General features: G+C 45.3%; 1 protein-coding gene across 2 annotated transcripts in view; it reads right to left on the bottom strand.

Annotated features, from left to right (window-relative positions):
• The window catches only part of PPP1R1C (protein phosphatase 1 regulatory inhibitor subunit 1C), a 62,177-nt gene that overhangs the window by 26,144 nt on the left and 18,905 nt on the right, over positions 1-17,128 (bottom strand). The gene's annotated exons all lie outside the window — the stretch shown is intronic.

Genomic DNA, 17,128 nt, shown 5'->3' with positions numbered 1-17,128 from the left:
TGCCTTCCCTCCACTGGAAATAATGAAGGATAGGGACACCTTCTTTTGGGGCTCACAGAATTGTACCACCTGGTCCAATCTTTCTGAAACTTGGAGGATGTTTTCAGGAGAGTCATCAGATGTTATGCTGCAAATCTGGTGCATTGATCTACCTCAAAAAAACAGCCCGAGTGCCCCAGATACTCACAGATCAATTCTCCATTGTACCCTATGGGAATCGGTCTCTGTAGGGCATAATGAAGTGCCCAGCAGACATTTTCCTCCCCACTGCCTGCTTTCTGATGACCCTGAAGTGGGGGGAGGGCCACCAAACCGGGCAAGTATCTTTGCATCAGGTTCTCGAGCCTTGTTGAGCCTATGAGCAATTCTGGAATCTGAGAACAGATAACAGGCCTCAAAACAAAATGGCTTCCATGGGTGTGGTGAGGACAATCTCAAACATTGGAGATTGCCACAAAACAGTAAGAAGGTCCAAGACCAGTGTCTTCCTCTGATGGAGGTGGCTGCTTCCCAGGGTTTTTTGGTAGAAAAAAGCCCAGCAGGAACTTATTTGCATATTAGGCCACACCCCCTGATGCCAAGCCAACCAGAACTGCATTCCTGTGCGTTCCTGCTCAAAAAAGACCCTGCTGTTTCCAAATGAATGTTCTCTTGTGAAGACATGAAGGTGGTGCCTGCTGGGTTCTTTCAAAGTACTTTACTACAGTGATGTGGAGGAAAGCCAACAGAGGGTCTTTCTTTTAGGAGACAGATGGGAGAGGTTGTCCACAGACATCACAATTGGGGATCACTGCTCTATGCCAAAGAAATTGGCTTAGATAACTATTGCCATAGGAGGAAAGAAGATTCTTATTCCAGATAATTTGAGTAACTCCCGCTTGTTTTAATTGCCAATTCCCATATCAGAGTCACTCATTTGGTTTTTTTAGTCTGTAAAATACTGAAAATATTATACATGTCTCAAAGGTGGTTCAGTTCTGAATACCAGTTGCTGGTGGACGGGTGAACAAAAGAGCTTGGTTGCTGTCCTCTGCCCTGCTTGCGGGTTTTCCCAGAGGCATCTGGTTACATCTGTGAGAAACAGGATGCTAAACTAGAAGGACCTTCAGTCTGATCTGGCAGAGCGTTTCTGATGCTGTTACCCGCTTGTTTTCCCATCATTCTGTGAAACGTTCTGTTTTTATTTACCGCTCTGACACCTGCCACATTTCCTGTTATTTGCTTTCCCTAATTAGCAGTCAAGAATCAAGGCTATTTTTATCATTTGTCCAGAAATACATCCTTTGCTGTAGGAATCTGGAAGCTCTTCAGAAATTCCAGTGCCTTGCATCCTTAAAAAAACCCCCAAAAGTAAAATTCTGTTTTCAGAAGAATAGACAATGCACTTTCTTGACTACTGATGGAATGATTCAGTGTGATTCTAAACAACTGGGCTTACTGCTTCTGCCTTAGTTGCCTATGCTCAATCAATTGAGCAGTGGGAGAAAAAGTGTTTGTGAGGGGGGGTGATGTCACAGATGCTGTGATATCACTTCTGGGTGGTCGCCTAGTAGTGATGTCATAGACCCTGCTCTGCAGCACTTGAGGAACTTCCCAGTCTCTGTTCTACCAGGTGGAAATGAAAATGCAGGTGAGACACATGTTACAACTAAGGTTGCCAAGTCCCTTGCAGCCTCCAGCGCAAGATTGTCTTTGCACCATAGAGTTTTCCCTCCCAAATGGCTAGAGCGTCCAAGAAAACAAACGCCTAGAGCAGCTGCCACACGACGTCATCAGCATGATGGCATCACTTCCGGGTGATGTCATCATGCCAACAATATCGGGAGAGGTTCCCTCCCGCCAGCCCTAGTTACAACTCCCCCCACCACCAGTCTGGTAAAAACCAACTTTCTTCAATCCATTTTGAATCCATCATTTCAGCTGCTTCTCAAACGATTGTGTGTGTTGCTTTCCCTTTTGTTTTCACTTCGCAAGGAACACCTTACCACTGAGGTGGATGGACATTACATGTCATTACCACAGAAAACTGGGCTAGAGCACGTGTGTCAGTAAACCTCAGCTTGGTAAAGTGCCTCATTAAAGCAACAATATCCAGCTACCATTGTAAGAGTAGCTAGAGGCTCTTTTTTATTATTAGTCCAGCACTAAGTGCCTCATAGTTCCACAGTAATTTAAATACTAATCATCAACTAAATTATGGCTTGATCCTTGAGGGAACCTGAATGACAAGATCAGATCAGGAAGCCTTATTAATAACAAAAAAAAAGTGTGAAATGTCAAGGTAAGGTAGGGAATATGTCGTTTATGCTTGCTTTTTGTTCCTTATCTCACACACACACTCATTAGGAAAGGATCTGGGATCTAGGCCCAGGCTGAAGCCATCACATGGGGGAATTTGGGTTGTCAACCTCCAAAAAAATTTTCTCCACCGATGTGCTTCAGAACTAGCTGCCCTGCCTGAAATGAAATGGACTACTGAATGTGTCTCTCTGATAAAGATGTGAGGAGAAACAGTGATTCAGTTGACAACCAGGCCCAGCACATCTGAGTAGGCCAGGTACGTGACCTCCTGGGGCACCACCTGGCCTACGGGAGTGCCTGAGGCCCCCCTCCCACCCCACCCTCTCCCTGCAGGCGGCCCCAGCCACCAGTGTGGCTTCCCCAGCTGTGCCAGGGAAGTTCGCAAATTAAAGCAGCAGGCAGAAGAGGCTGGCATGGTGTGAAAGAAGCCTGCCACTGCTCAGCCTCTTCCTGGTTTCTGTGGAGCCTCTTCACACTGCTGCTGCCTCCACCGAGGGATGGAGGCAGGCTGGTGGCAAGAGAGGAGCTGCCTGGCCCTTCCCGATGGGGCAGTGAGTATGGTGCAGTGGCGGTTGAGGGGGAAGATGGGCAGACAGTTGCGGCAGACAGTAGGGGGGGCCTTGCCTGGGGCTGCAGCCTAGCACTGGCACCCTAGTACCGATGCTTTTGACAATACCATCAGAGGCTTTTCGACATGAGTCCATAAGAACATAAGAGAAGCCATGTTGGATCAGGCCAATGGCCCATCCAGTCCAACACTCTGTGTCATACAGTGGCCAATATATATATATATATATAGCCACACTGTGGCTAATAGCCACTGATGGACCTCTGCTCCATATTTTTATCTAACCCCCTCTTAAAGCTGGCTATGCTTGTAGCCGCCGCCACCTCCTGTGGCAGTGAATTCCATGTGTTAATCACCCTTTGGGTGAAGAAGTACTTCCTTTTATCTGTTTTAACTTGACTGCTCAGCAATTTTATTGAATGCCCAGTCCGTGATAAAAGCCAAGAAGAGGAAAAAGAAGGGGAGAAGGAGAGATTGGATTTATACTCTGGCCTTCACTACCCAAAACAGTGGCTTACAGTCTCTTTTCCCTTCCTTGCCCCACGACAGACACTCTGTGAGGTAGGTGGAGCTGAGAGGAACAGCTCTATGAGAACTTGTGACTGACTCAAGATTACAGCAGCTGGTGCATGTGGAGGAGTGGGGAATCAAACCTGGTTTGCCCAAATAAGAGTCCACGCACTTAATCACTACACTTGCCCTGATTACTATCTTTTGGTGCCTCTCGTGCCTTTGTCCCCCTGCCCTCCCATGTCCTAGGACAGTGGTCCCCAACCTTTTTGGCACCAGGGACCGGTTTTGTGGAAGACAATTTTTCCATGGACCAGAGGGAGGGGCAATGGTTTTGGGATGATACAACTGTGCACTTTATTTCTAAAGTTTTTGGTGTGGTGGTTAAGTGTGCGGATTCTTATCTGGGAGAACCAGGTTTGATTCCCCACTCCTCCACTTGCAGCTACTGGAATGGCCTTGGGTCAGCCATAGCTCTTGCAGAGCTGTCCTTGAAAGGGCAGCTTCTGGGGAGAGCTCTCTCAGCCCTGCCCACCTCACAGGGTGTCTGTTGTGGGGGAGGAAGGTAAAAGAGATTGTGAGCTGCTCTGAGACTCTGAGATTTGGAGTGGAGGGCAGGATATAAATCCAATGTCTTATTATTGTTACTACATTGTAATGTATAATGAAATAATTATACAACTCACTGCCTGGTTGCTACTGGTCCATGGCCAGGGGGTTGGGGACCCCTGCCTAGCTCTGCCTAATGGGTAAGGTCACCCTTGGACTCAAATGATTCCCAGTCTTGACTGCAATCTTCTCCTTTTAAAATCAATCCTATGCACTTCATCTATTTAATTCATTTCTACCCTGCCTTTCTCCCCCATGACAGAAGGCTGCTACATCGTTCTCATCTTGAACATATGAACATATGAAGCTGCCTTATACTGAATCAGACCTTTGGTCCATCAAGTCAGTATTGTCTTCTCAGACTGGCAGCGGCTCTCCAGGGTCTCAAGCGAAGGTTTTTCACACCTATTTGCCTGGACCCTTTTTAGTTGGAGATGCCAGGGATTGAACCTGGGACCTTCTGCTTCCCAAGCAGATGCTCTACCAATGAGCCACCATCCCTCCCCTGATAAAATCTTCATTTTATCCTCACAACTACAGTGTGAGGTTGGTTAGGCTGAGTAGGTGTGACTGGCCCAAGGTCACCCAGTGGGCTCCCACAGCTATGGATGCCAGCCTCCAGGTGAGACCTGGGGATCTCCCAGAATTACACATCAAGTCCTGGCTACAGAAATTAGTTCCCCTGGAGAAAACAGATGGTTTGGAGGCTGGGCTCTGTGGCATTGTACCCCACTAAGGTTCCTGTCTTCCCCCAGGCTCCTTCCTGAATCTCCAGGAGTTTCCCAACTTGGATCTGGCAGCTAGGGTTGCCAAGTCCAATTTAAGAACTATCTGAGGACTTTGGGGGTGGAGCCAGGAGACATTAGGGGTGGAGCCAAGATCAAGGTTATGACAAGCATAATTGAACTCCAGATGGTCAAGAGCAATATTCCCTCTAAGCTGTGGAGTCTAGTGAGCAAAAATTCTACTTCATGAGTTACTGCATTAAAGTTGTGAGCTACTGCATCAATTAGTTTGCTCTGCGGCCATTTTTCCTGAGCTAAGACAAAAATGTGTGAGGGTAAAAAACTGTGAGCTAGCTCACGCTAACTCAGCTTAGAGGGAACACTGGTCAAGAGGGGACCTGGCAACCCTATCCATGGCACATGTGGATTTTCAAACCTGGATCTCCCAGATCCTAGCCTGACATGCTTAACCACTACACAACTTGGGCCTTTACTGGATATAGAGAAGAGGGTGCGTTTTCCTAGAAATGACACCGGCTACTTTTTTCCACATAAAGCTCCCCTATCACAGAGGGTGTTTTCGCACTCACGTTTTACTGGCGCCACGACCCTCCTGACGCCGGCGAATCTGCATGGATTTCGCACCAGAAGCGCCGGCGCACCCAGAAGCGCCGGCTACTTCCGTCGCTAAGCCAGCGCAAACGAAAACGTTTGCGCTGGCTTAGCGACGGAAGTAGCCGGCGCTTCTGGGTGCGCCGGCGCTTCTGGTGCGAAATCCATGCAGATTCGCCGGCGTCAGGAGGGTCGTGGCGCCAGTAAAACGTGAGTGCGAAAACGGCCTATGCTAGATAAATGATCTCTCAGTATTCAAAGATGCTCAAGTTTTATCTTTCCGTGTTTTCTTCCAGTTTCTTTTAAAAACCTTTCATTAAAAAACAAGAAACAGAAACAAACAAAAAATGTCATTCAGCTGTTTCTTCCATTTGGAAATTCTATCCTTTCAACCTCCCCTATCTTGAAGATTTTTATACATTTTCACCTCAGTCAGAAACGTCTATAACTTTGCACGTCTGCTGCTTCCTGGGTCTTACATAAAACTGCTTACCCGCTCTGGTCTGATTAATGGACTTTTTAGTCTGATTAATGGATTTTGCTCAGTCTCTGCTCCTGTCTTGGGTTCTTTGGCATTTGACTCGCAGGCCTGTGAACAGGCTTGCAGAAATCACATCCATGGCTTGCGAAAGGTTTTCTCGACATGTGTGGTACATCTGCATTATTTACATCATCCCATTTGTAGTTAGGGATGCTCAGGGGTGGAATTCTAGCAGGAGCTCCTTTGCATATTAGGCCACAGACCTCTGATGTAGCCAATCCTCCAAGAGCTTACAAAAAAGAACCTTGTAAGTTCTTGGTGGATTGGCTACATCAGGGGAGTGTGGCCTAATACGCAAAGAAGCTTCTGCTAGAATTTCACCCCTTGGGATGCTCATTGGTGTACAGGTTTTACTGCTTCAGGGGCTCCCACCTTCTGAGATTAGGCAGGTGGCAACCTGGATCTTCTCAGTCCCGGCACCAAAACTCTGGAACAATCTCCTCCAGGAGAGTCATCTGTCCCTTTCTGTTCAATGCACTTTTGCAACTGGGGTTTGCTGTGTGAAAGGGCAAAATTCACTAGCAAACAGTTGGTGAAGTAGATTGAAATGTATTACTTAGCATGTGTGAAAATGTTTTTTTGTTTTGTTTGGTGTTCCCTCAGTGATCCCTCCTTCTTGTTCGTTTAGAATTGTCGGACCAGGTTGGGAAATTCCTGGAGATTTTGGGAATAGAGTCAAGGGAGTGTGGGATTGGGGGAGGGGCTCTTTTTTGTAAGCTCTTGGAGGATTGGCTACATCAGGGGTGTGTGGCGTAAGATGCAAAGGAGCTCCTGCTAGAATTCCACCCCTGGATGCTTGAATCTATAATGAAGAAATCCTTCATGGTGCTTTGCTAGAAAAAAAATTAAATAATAGAGTTGAAAATATTGGGGCATTGTGGAAAATTGTCGTAATTTACTAGGGACCAATTTAGTCAGCATAGTAAGTTCACTGAAGAAGAATATTCGCAGTGAGATATATACCCAGGATTCTCATATGAACAATGGAGTGAATTTTGAATACTGTTTTGAATATGTGGATTTATATTGTGTTTACTGCTTGAAAATGTTATATTGCCACTATTGATGTTATTCTTTGTGCCCTTGCAATTATATTCTGAATTATTCTTGTATTGTGATGTTTCAAGAACCCCGTGGGGCAGGGTGTTAAAGCTGCAGCACTGCAGTCCTAAGCTCTGCTCACGACCTGAGTTCAATCCCCGGTGGAAGCTGGGCTTTCAGGTAGCTGGTTCAAGGTTGACTCAGACTTCCACCTTTCCAAGGTCGATAAAATGAGTACCCAGCTTGCTGGGGGGGGGGGAGTGTAGATGACTGGGGAAGGCAATGGCAAACCACCCCATAAAAAGTCTGCCATGAAAACATTGTGAAAGCAACGTTACCCCAGAGTTGGAAACGACTGGTGCTTGCACAGGGGACCTTTCCTTTGCTGTGATGTTTACATATGCCTGTTGTTCCTAGGATATTCTATGTAATGTAACTTACAACAAAAAATATATATATACACATTTATTGAGGCGCTATCACAGCTAATTCTCTTGTTGTTGGCGGAGGTTGGCAACTCTATGCTTGTTGTGGCATTTTAACTCTGTTTTTAATTGTTTTAATGTTGTGGCTTTGATTGGTTTACATGCTTTTGAAGAGAGGATTTTATTATGTGCGTTTCTGATTTGTTATCTGCCTTGGTGGCCCTCTGTCTTGCAGAGAAGCAGAGTTTACGTTCTGTAACATAAAATAAAAAAATAAATAATGTTGGCAAACCCTTTGCTACAACACCGGACAGTTTAATTACCGTCATCTTGGCATGTGTGTATTTTAGTTATATACTTGTCTCTGTAACTATGTGGCACAATCGTCTCTATTTGATAATGCCTGTATCTGAAAAAGCACCAGAACCCGCTGCAAAAACAAGGAAGCATACAGAGCTTCGCAAACGAGTCAGCCTCTTCTTGCAAACTTGGCAGCATTTCATCTTTCTGTAGCCCTGGCAGTTGCTCTACAGATATTGTTCTACTTCTTGATAAGAAGCACCCAGAGGATAACAAAAACAGTCAAACGGGCTTATCAGTCTCTGGCACTCAAGTAATAAAGCAGCGCAGGTACGGTAATAGGAAACCATCTATATTGACCATGATGTGTAAATAATTCCCTGGAATTGTGGAAGGCTGTTTCTATGGTTCTACTTTGTAAAGAGAATGATGCAATCCGAGAAAGGAGGCAAGGTTCAGTTAGAAATTTATTGAGTGCCTTTCCAGATTAGCTCCATTTCCAAGCACTCTCTGGCACGCCCAGAGCTGGGCAAAAGCAATCCGCAGGCAGGAAATTACAAAACCGAGCTCCACCATAGATTGTGCCTGTGCTGAATACCTTTCAAAGATAAATTTCAACAGTTTTGTTTTTTTTTTTAAATCGGTACTTCTATGTATCTGAGGAAGTGTGCATGCACACGAAAGCGCAAATCTTGAATAAAACTTTGTTGGTCTTAAACAGGGGTGGCCTGACTTGCTTAATGTAAGAGCCACGCAGAATAAATGTCAGATGTCTGACAGCTGCAAGACATGGTATATAATGCCATAGAGTCCACCCCCACAAAGCAGCTGTTTTCTCCAGGGGAATTGATCTCTGTCGTCTGGGGATCAGGTGTGATAGCAGGGGGTCTCCAGGCAGCATCTGAGTAGGCCAGGTAGATCTCCAAGGAATACCAGGATCATGAGGTGGAGGCAGGCAACGGCAAACCAAATGTCTCTTGCCTTGAAAACCCCACAAGATTGTTATCAGCAGGCCTCATTTTGTGCAGGAGCTCACAGGAACGGGGCTCCAGAACCTCTATATTTTGTTGTGCTCTTTCTTTCTTAACCCCCCCCCCCCAAAAAAAAATACTTGCTTCTAGGCTCCATGGTTCAAAGCCCCTGTGAGAATTTTGCTGAACTCCAAGATTTGACAAACTTTCTAATATTTTTCCCCGCAAAAAAAGGGAAAATAACCAAAATATATAAAGCAGACAAATGGAAATCTTCATCATGCCACTGTGGCCACATAGGAGAAAGTCATTTCAAAAGTATGGTGGGAATAAGGTTTTATTGTGACAATTATAATTCAAGAAGCATTTTAAGGTAGATGCTGAGCTGATCTAATTTAGTACACTTTCCGGTGATGTCAGGGGTATGTGGCATATGCAAATGTGTCATACACAGACATGAGTTATGCTAATGAGCGCTGGCATCTCTTTTTCTACAAAATAACCCCTGGTCATAAGTCAGCAGTTAACTTGATGGCAAAAGGGGGGGGGGGGGACAGTGTGCACAGGAGAAGGAGGAGTTACAGTGGGGGTGCGGGATTAGTTTTTGCTACTTTGCCTTTTAAAATTAGAACTTATTTTTTAAATCAGATTTTAATTTTGTTTCTCTGTCCTAAAACTGTAGCACAAGATGTATGCTCTCTTGAGCAATTCTGAATTAAAAACTTGTATGTTTCGGAAATAAACCAATAACAACTTTTTATTTAGAAAAAAGAGCATCAGGTCCATTGTTCCCAGCTCTCAAAGGGCAACGAGGAGCTGCTAAATTAGCAGTAGAGCTCATGGCAGAGCCACACTGGGTGCGTTCACACAGACTAAATAACACCCTTTGCAACTGGATTTTTTACTGTATAAGAACGGCAACATCCAGGGCATTTTTGGTAGAAAAAGTCCAGCAGGTACTCATTTGCATATTAGGCTACACCCCCTGATTTCACCATTGTTTTACGTAGTGCTTTTTTGTAAAAAAAAAAAAAAAAAAAAAGCCCAGCAGGAATATATTTGCATATTAGGCCACACCCCCTGACACCAAGCCAGCTGGAATTGCATTCTTGTGTGTTTCTGCTCAACCACACACACACACACACACCCCAGCAACATCCACTTGCAAACAGTTACCGGGTGAAATAGGGTTGCGAGGTCCAGGTTGGAAAATACCTGGAGACTTTTGGAGGTGGATCATGGTCCCTGCATTTGGATTTTTTCAATCCAAAGTGACCACCCAGACAGCTTCTCGCCCTACTTCTTAAGCAGGACATACAATCCAGAGCTGCTGTGCATGCCACAAACATAAGAGAAGATGAACTACACTTGCTTATCTGAAAATCAAGAGGTTTCAGAAGACTCGAGCAAATAAACAGGAGCCCATATGCTGTGGTAGAAGGAAAATGATGATTCAGTGGTTTTCCCTGGCAAAAGGGCTTTTGGCAAGGTTTACTTTATATATAGCAGAATGAGAAAGTAGTGCACCCTTGAGAGTGACCCTGGAGAGCTACAGATGTCTCTTTTCAAACAATCTCATCCCATGCTTATCTATTAATTTAAATATACTTTTTATGCATTTGCTTTAGTTAGTAAAATGCTTATAGCACTTCCTTTCCCAGTGGCCATGGCATTTCAAGTAGGACTGAGCTCAACCAAGGCTCCCTCTCAGGGGTGGAATTCTAGCAGGAGCTCCTTTGCATATTAGGCCACACACCCCTTGATGCAGCCAATCCTCCAAGAGCTTACAAGGCTCTTTTTTGTAAGTTCTTGGAAGATTGGCTATATCAGGGTGTGTGGCCTAATATGCAAAGGAGCTCCTGCTAGAATTCCACCGCTGCTTCCTCTAAGCTGTGGAGTCTTGTGAGCAAAAATTCTACTTTGTGAGCTACTGGCATTAAAGTTAAACAAAGTTTTATTCAGACTGTAAGCTTTCATATGCACATGAAAGCTTACAGTCTGAATAAAACTTCGTTGGTCTTAAAGGTTCTACTGGACTCCTGTTTTGTTGCTTCGGACCAACATGGCTGCCCACCTGGATCTATCTGGCATTAAAGTTGTGAGCTACTGCCCAAATTAGTTTGCTCTGGGGCCATCCTTCCTGAGCTAAGACAAAAATGTCTGAACTGGAGGCTCATACTAACTCAGCTTAGAGGGAACAAGATCTCCAGCTGCCACATGGAGACTGGGCAACCTAGGCTTGCCAATCCCCAGCTCCCAGCGGGGGTTCTTCCGCTTTCCCAGGCTACTTCCCGCCCCCAGTCAGCTGGCCGGAGGGGGAGGGGAGCCCCGCCTCCAGAGGGCCATGTGTGTTTCTACCTCCAGAGGCTTCAGTCTCAGATTGAAAGGCTTCCTCTTGGGATGGGGTGTCTGTGTTACTTTGAAAAAGTTGGCTGCATGAGTAGAGAGGCCAATCCCACGCTTCAGTCACCAGAAACGGGGGGGGGGGGGGGGGGGACTGCTGAGCACTTTATTATTCCCTATGTGGAGATCGATTCTCATAGGGTATAATGGGGAATTAATCTGGAGGTTTCGGGGGCTCTGGGGGAGCTGTTTTTTGAGATAGAGGCACCAAATTTTCAGTATAGTATCTAGTGCCTCTCCCCAAAGTACCCCCCAAGTTTCAAAACGATTGGACCAGGGGGTCCAATTCTATGAGCCCCAAAAGAAGGTGCCCATATCCTTCATTATTTCCTATGGAAGGAAGACATTTTAAAAGGTGTGCTGTCCCTTTAAATGTGATGGCCAGAATTCCCTTGGAGTTCAATTATGCTTGTCACACCCTTGTTCCTGGCTTCGCCCCCAATGTCTCCTAGCTCCACCCCCAATGTCTCCTGGCTCCACCCCCAAAGTCCCCAGATATTTCTTGAATTGGACTTGGCAACCCTAGGGCAACCTAGGGTTGCCAATCCCCAGGTGGGGGCAGGGGATCCTCCAGTTTGAAGGCCCTCCCCCCGCTTCAGGGTCGTCAGAAAGCGGGGGGAGGGGAGGGAAATGTCTGCTGGGAACTCTGTTATTTCCTATGGAGATTTATTCCCATAGAAAATCATGGAGAATTGATCCACGGGTTTCTGTGGCTCTGGGGGGTGCTGTTTTTTGGGGTAGAGGCACCACATTTTCAGTATAGCATCTAGTACCTCTCCCCCAAATACCGCCCAAGTTTCAAAACGATTGGACCAGGGGGTCCAATGCTATGAGCCCCAAAAGAAGGTGCCCCTATCCTTTATTATTTCCTATGGAAGGAAGGAATTGAAAAGGTGGCCAGAACTCCCTTTGGAGTTCAATTATGCTTGTCACAGCCTCGATCTTGGCTCCACCCCCAAAGTCCCCAGATATTTCTTGAATTGGACTTGGCAACTCTAGGGCAACCCTAATTTCAAGGTAGTTTGAACACAGTTGGTGTTAGGGTTGCCAGCCTCCAGGTGGGACCTGGAGATCTCCAGGTGTCACAACTGATCTCCAGCTGGCAGAGATCAGCTCCCCTGGAGAAAATGGCTGCTTGGAAACGTGGACTCTATGACATTGCACCCTCCTGAGGCCCCTCCCCTCCACAAATCCCACCTTCCCCACCCCCAAAGCCTCCAGGTATTTTACAACACAGACCTGGCAACCTTAATTGCCAAGATCTGTCGTTAGCCCTTCATGTTTATTTTATTTTATTTTAGACATTTCCAGGCTGCTTTTTGACCCAATCGAGGGTACCCAAGACAGAAAATATGAAAACATTTATTTATTCATTCCTTCAATTGCTAACCCACCCTCTCCGCAAGTGGGCTCAGGGCAGGTAACAACAATAATATCAACCATCAGTGTCTCATAAAACCATTTAAATAATTATACAATCCAGTTTAAAATATTTCGATCCACATGAAATCAATTTAAAACCCTCAGATGGTGACAAATGTATCCTGTCCCCAAAGCTGGCCAAAGACAATAAATGGAGTTATATCTGCCCCAGGTCAATAGTCTGGTGGGCAGGAAAATAGGGCCAGTTTTTAGCAGAAAGAAGCCAAAAGAAGCATGGCTGGCCATCATCAGAGCAAGAGCTTTTTCAGTGGCAGCCCCTGCTGTGCGGAAAGCCCTCTCTGAAAACATCGGGGCTAGGGTTGCCAATCCCCAGGTGGGGGCAGGGGATCCTCCGGTTTGGAGGCCCTCCCCCCACTTCAGGGTCATCAGAAAGCGGGGGGAGGGGAGGGAAATATCTGCTGGGAACTTTATTATTCCCTGTGGAGATGTATTCCCATAGGAAATAATGGAGAATGGATCCGTGAGTAACTGGGGCCCTGGGGGGGGGCTGTATTATGAGGTAGAGGCCCCAAATTTTCAGCGTAGCATCTGGTGCCTCTTCCCAAAATACCTTCCAAGTTTCAAAAGGATTGGACTAGGGGGTCCAATTCTGTGTGCCCCAAAAGAAGGTGCCCCTATCCATTATTTCCTATGGAAGGAAGGCATTTAAAAGGTGTTCAGTCCCTTGAAATGTGATGGCCAGAACTCCCTTTGGAGTTCAATTGTGCTTGTCACAACCTTGCTCCTGGCTCCACCCCCAAAGTCTCCTGGCTCCACCCCCAAAGTCCCCAGATATTTCTTGAATTGGACATGGCAACCCTAATCAGGGCCCTGTGGGACTTGCCACAATTTCACAGGGCCTGTAAGACAGAATTGTTTAAACTAGCGTTTAACAAATAACAGGGAGGCAACCACTATTCCACCATCCCACAGCACTGACACCTGAACCATCCCAGTACAAATCCCGAGTGCCAAATAACATCTTATAATATCATTACATGCCATGCTCAATAAGAATTAAACCCCGCCATCTGGATCCTGGCACGTGAACCTGGAACCGTACTACATATTTTAAATTGTGTGAACTGTTGAAATGTTTTAATGATTTTATTGTACTTTGATTTTAACACTCTGTTATTTTAACTGTTGTTAGCCGCCCTGAGCCTGTTAGGGGAGGGCGGGTTATAAATGCAATAAAATAAAAATAACATAAATAAATAAAGTAGGGTCATATTTCAGCAGGGCATGCACAAAGAATGTAACACCACATCATGGGTGCATATAATATATATACCAAACCTTGCATTTCACACCATGAGTATATACCATACACTCACAGTCCTCTGTAATGTTGTGCCCTTCTAAGCCTATTGACTCAAATACATTTAGACAGGGCTCTTTTTTTAGCAGGGTTAAGCACAGGAAAGCAGTTCTGGCTGGCTCAGCATCAGGGGGTGTGGCCTAATATGTAAATGAGTTCCTGCTTGGCTTTTTCTTTTAAAAATCCTGTGTGAAACAATGGTGACATCAGGGGGTGTGGCCTAATATTCAAATGAGTTCTTTCTGGCCTTTTTCTACCAAAAAAAGTCCTGCATTTAGAACGGACTGATTCTGCCCTATCAGTCCACTGGTGATTAGGGGTGTGAAAAAAAAATAAAAATAAATCGAAATTAATCGGATTTGGAAATATATGGGGCCAAAATATTCGGAATACCATATATTTCTGAATACTGGTACTTGGAATAGCAGTATATACGGGGGATATATGGCTATTCCCGAATATACGGCCCCACTATACCTTATGGGCCATTGAAATCAATGGCAAAATAGGGTATATTGGAAGCCGCCTGGAGGGGAGGGGGTTTGAGGGAGAGCCCACAAATTTGCAGAGCCTCTCCCCTATGAACCCCCCAAGTCCCAAAAAGATTGGGCCAGGGGTTCCCATTCCAGGGGTACCCAAAGAGAGTGCCCCTATCCCACCATTATACCCTATGGGGCATTGAAATCAATGGCAACATAGGGCATAATCAGAGGCTACTGGGGGGCAGGGGGTTTGAGGGAAAGCCCCCAAAACTGCATGGAACCCTCAGACTCCAAAAATAGCTCTATAAAAACATGAATGTGACCCACCCCACGCAGCCCACACACTAACCCCCTCACACCAACCAGAGGTAATAAAAAAAACCCCAAAATATGACAGAAAGAAACTTAACTTTTAACACACACACACCGCAAAAAAAAAAAAAAAAACAGAACCAGGAAAAGGGACAACAGAACAGGATGCAAAACCAACAACAACACAGATCCAAACAAATCCAACTGAGAAAAGGCCAACTTTTTAACAATAAAAATTAGGCCAAACAGCACCCCCCCAAGAACCAGAACTAGAAGATAAAAAGAACAGCAGCAGCACAACATAGCAGCAACAAATCAAACACAGAATCCTTTTAAAACAGTAAAAAAACCCTGACTTTTAACAATGCAGGAACTTAACCAACTCCTCCCCCCCAAAAAACCTTCACCCTAACTCCAAGAAATCCAAGCCACCCAAATCTGGAAAAGAAAAAGGACACTGCACTTTTAAAAGTCCTCTCACTAAAGTTAGATATAGGCAAATTGGCAAACCCCCCACCCCAGGCTCCCACCCCCAGCAGAACCCCCTAACCCTAATCCCAAATAAACTACACACACACACCCAAATCTGGATAAGTAAAGGGACTCTGAGTCTTAAAAAGTCCTTTTACTTTTATCCTAATTAAAATAAAAACAAGAACCCCAAGACTGTCTTACCTTAGATGTCTTCTCCAGGCAGGTCAGGCAAGGCTGAGAGATAGCAGCAGCAGCTGAGGCCAAGGCCCAGCGCAGCACAATCTCTCTCACACACCAATACCAACACAGCAGCAATGGAATGGAGTCCAGCCAGGCAGACTCCTTAAAAAGGTTCTCTCGCCCTACACAGAGCAGTTTCAAAAAATACTACTGCTCTGTGATTGGCCATAGAACAGTGTTTACTTGGATACCCAAGTAAACAAAAGAACAACAATGTTGCTGATGGCTGGGGGATTAGCCATCAGCTACACAACAGCCCTGCAACTCATGCATTTGCAATGCATTTTGCAAATGCATGCTTTGGACTGGCTGCTAGGACTTCCCTCCCCCTCTCCCTCCCTCCCTCCCTGATCCCAGGGAGGCTATGGGAGAGGTGGGAAAAGGCTTCCAAAGGTGGGAAAGGAGGCAAGCAGCTTCCCTGAGGCTGCAGAAGCTCCTTTCCCGCCTTTTACATTGAGTTTCGTATACTTCCGAATATTGATTCGGAAGTATACCGGCAGCCGTATACGGCTCCCATATAACGCCATATACTTCCGAATCAGGGGGTATTCGGCGGTCTATTTGGTTCGGCCGAATTGAATGCACACCCCTACTGGTGATTCTTCTAATAGGTAGCAACAAATGTGCATACACAGAATTATATATATTTATATATATATATAGGATCTCAGGTTCAATCTTTATTAAGGCTGGGAGAAATCTTTACCTAGCAGGTCACTTAATCGACTGGACTAGATGGGTTTTCTGTGTGCCTTTCCTGTACCTTACAGATAATTCCTCTGTTAAATAGCATTATGCTTTACAAATGGAAGGAAATGCATTCACTAGAGACTAAAAATTAATACCTTTGATGAATGTTCCCATTGTTTTCCCCCCGCTGTACATGATGTCATGGAATAATACGTACATAACAAACCATATCTTATGTAAAGAAAAGTAACGATAAAGAAAATAGACAGTATAAATTACAGGTAATAGGCCAATTAGAAGTACTTCCCCTTCCTCAAACAATAAACCACATAGTCACTAATTAAATTTAACAAACAATAATAATCAACTAGGAAATGGGGTGGGGGAGAAGGCTCAGTGGAAGCTCTGGTGAAGTCCAAAACTCACAGTTCTTTGAAGCTTCATCTCTGTACTAGATTCAGACCAATTCCCCACTAGGCTTATTCCAGCATCAGAGTTCTTCCCCCCCCTGCCCCTCCCCCCAAACACTTCTGTCTGATTTTGCACAAGCTGCCACACAGCTGTGACTTGCCCCGCAAGAGAGCCAGTTTGGTGTAGTGGTTAAGTGTGCAGACTCTTATCTGAGAGAACCGGGTTTGATTCCTCCCTCCCCCACTTGCACCTGCTGGAATGACCTTGGGTTAGCCATAGCTCTGACAGAGGTTGTCCTTGAAAGGGCAGCTGCTGTGAGAGCCCTCGCAGCCTCACCCACCTCACAGGATGTCTGTTGTGGGGGGAGAGGATATAGGAGATTGTAAGCCGCTCTGAGTCTCTGATTCAGAGAGAAGGGTGGGGTATAAATTTACAGTTCTTCTTCTCCTTCCCATGGCAAGCAAGATCCTCTGAAAAATGGTTTCTGCTTGCCTGGGGAAAGACTAGGGGGGAAAGCAACAGCTCCATGCAATATATTCCTCTATTCAAATGTTCTTTCTTGCAATTTCAATAAAGAATACTTTCACCAGAAAATTTTTTATAAATTCAATTTGAAATATGAAAAGATATCAGCAATTGCTGGAGTGAGTGTGATGAGATTTATACCTAAGTGTAAAGAGTGAAGCAGATAATTGGCAAAAAACAGTAGCTTGGACAAAGCAATAACGCAAAACAGGAATATGGACTGGTTATGCCTGTAGCTGATGTCG

The sequence above is a fragment of the Heteronotia binoei genome, chromosome 16 (assembly GCF_032191835.1).
Source record: "Heteronotia binoei isolate CCM8104 ecotype False Entrance Well chromosome 16, APGP_CSIRO_Hbin_v1, whole genome shotgun sequence".
Classification (NCBI taxonomy): Eukaryota; Metazoa; Chordata; class Lepidosauria; order Squamata; family Gekkonidae; genus Heteronotia; species Heteronotia binoei.
This window is presented reverse-complemented; position numbering and strand designations above follow the sequence as displayed.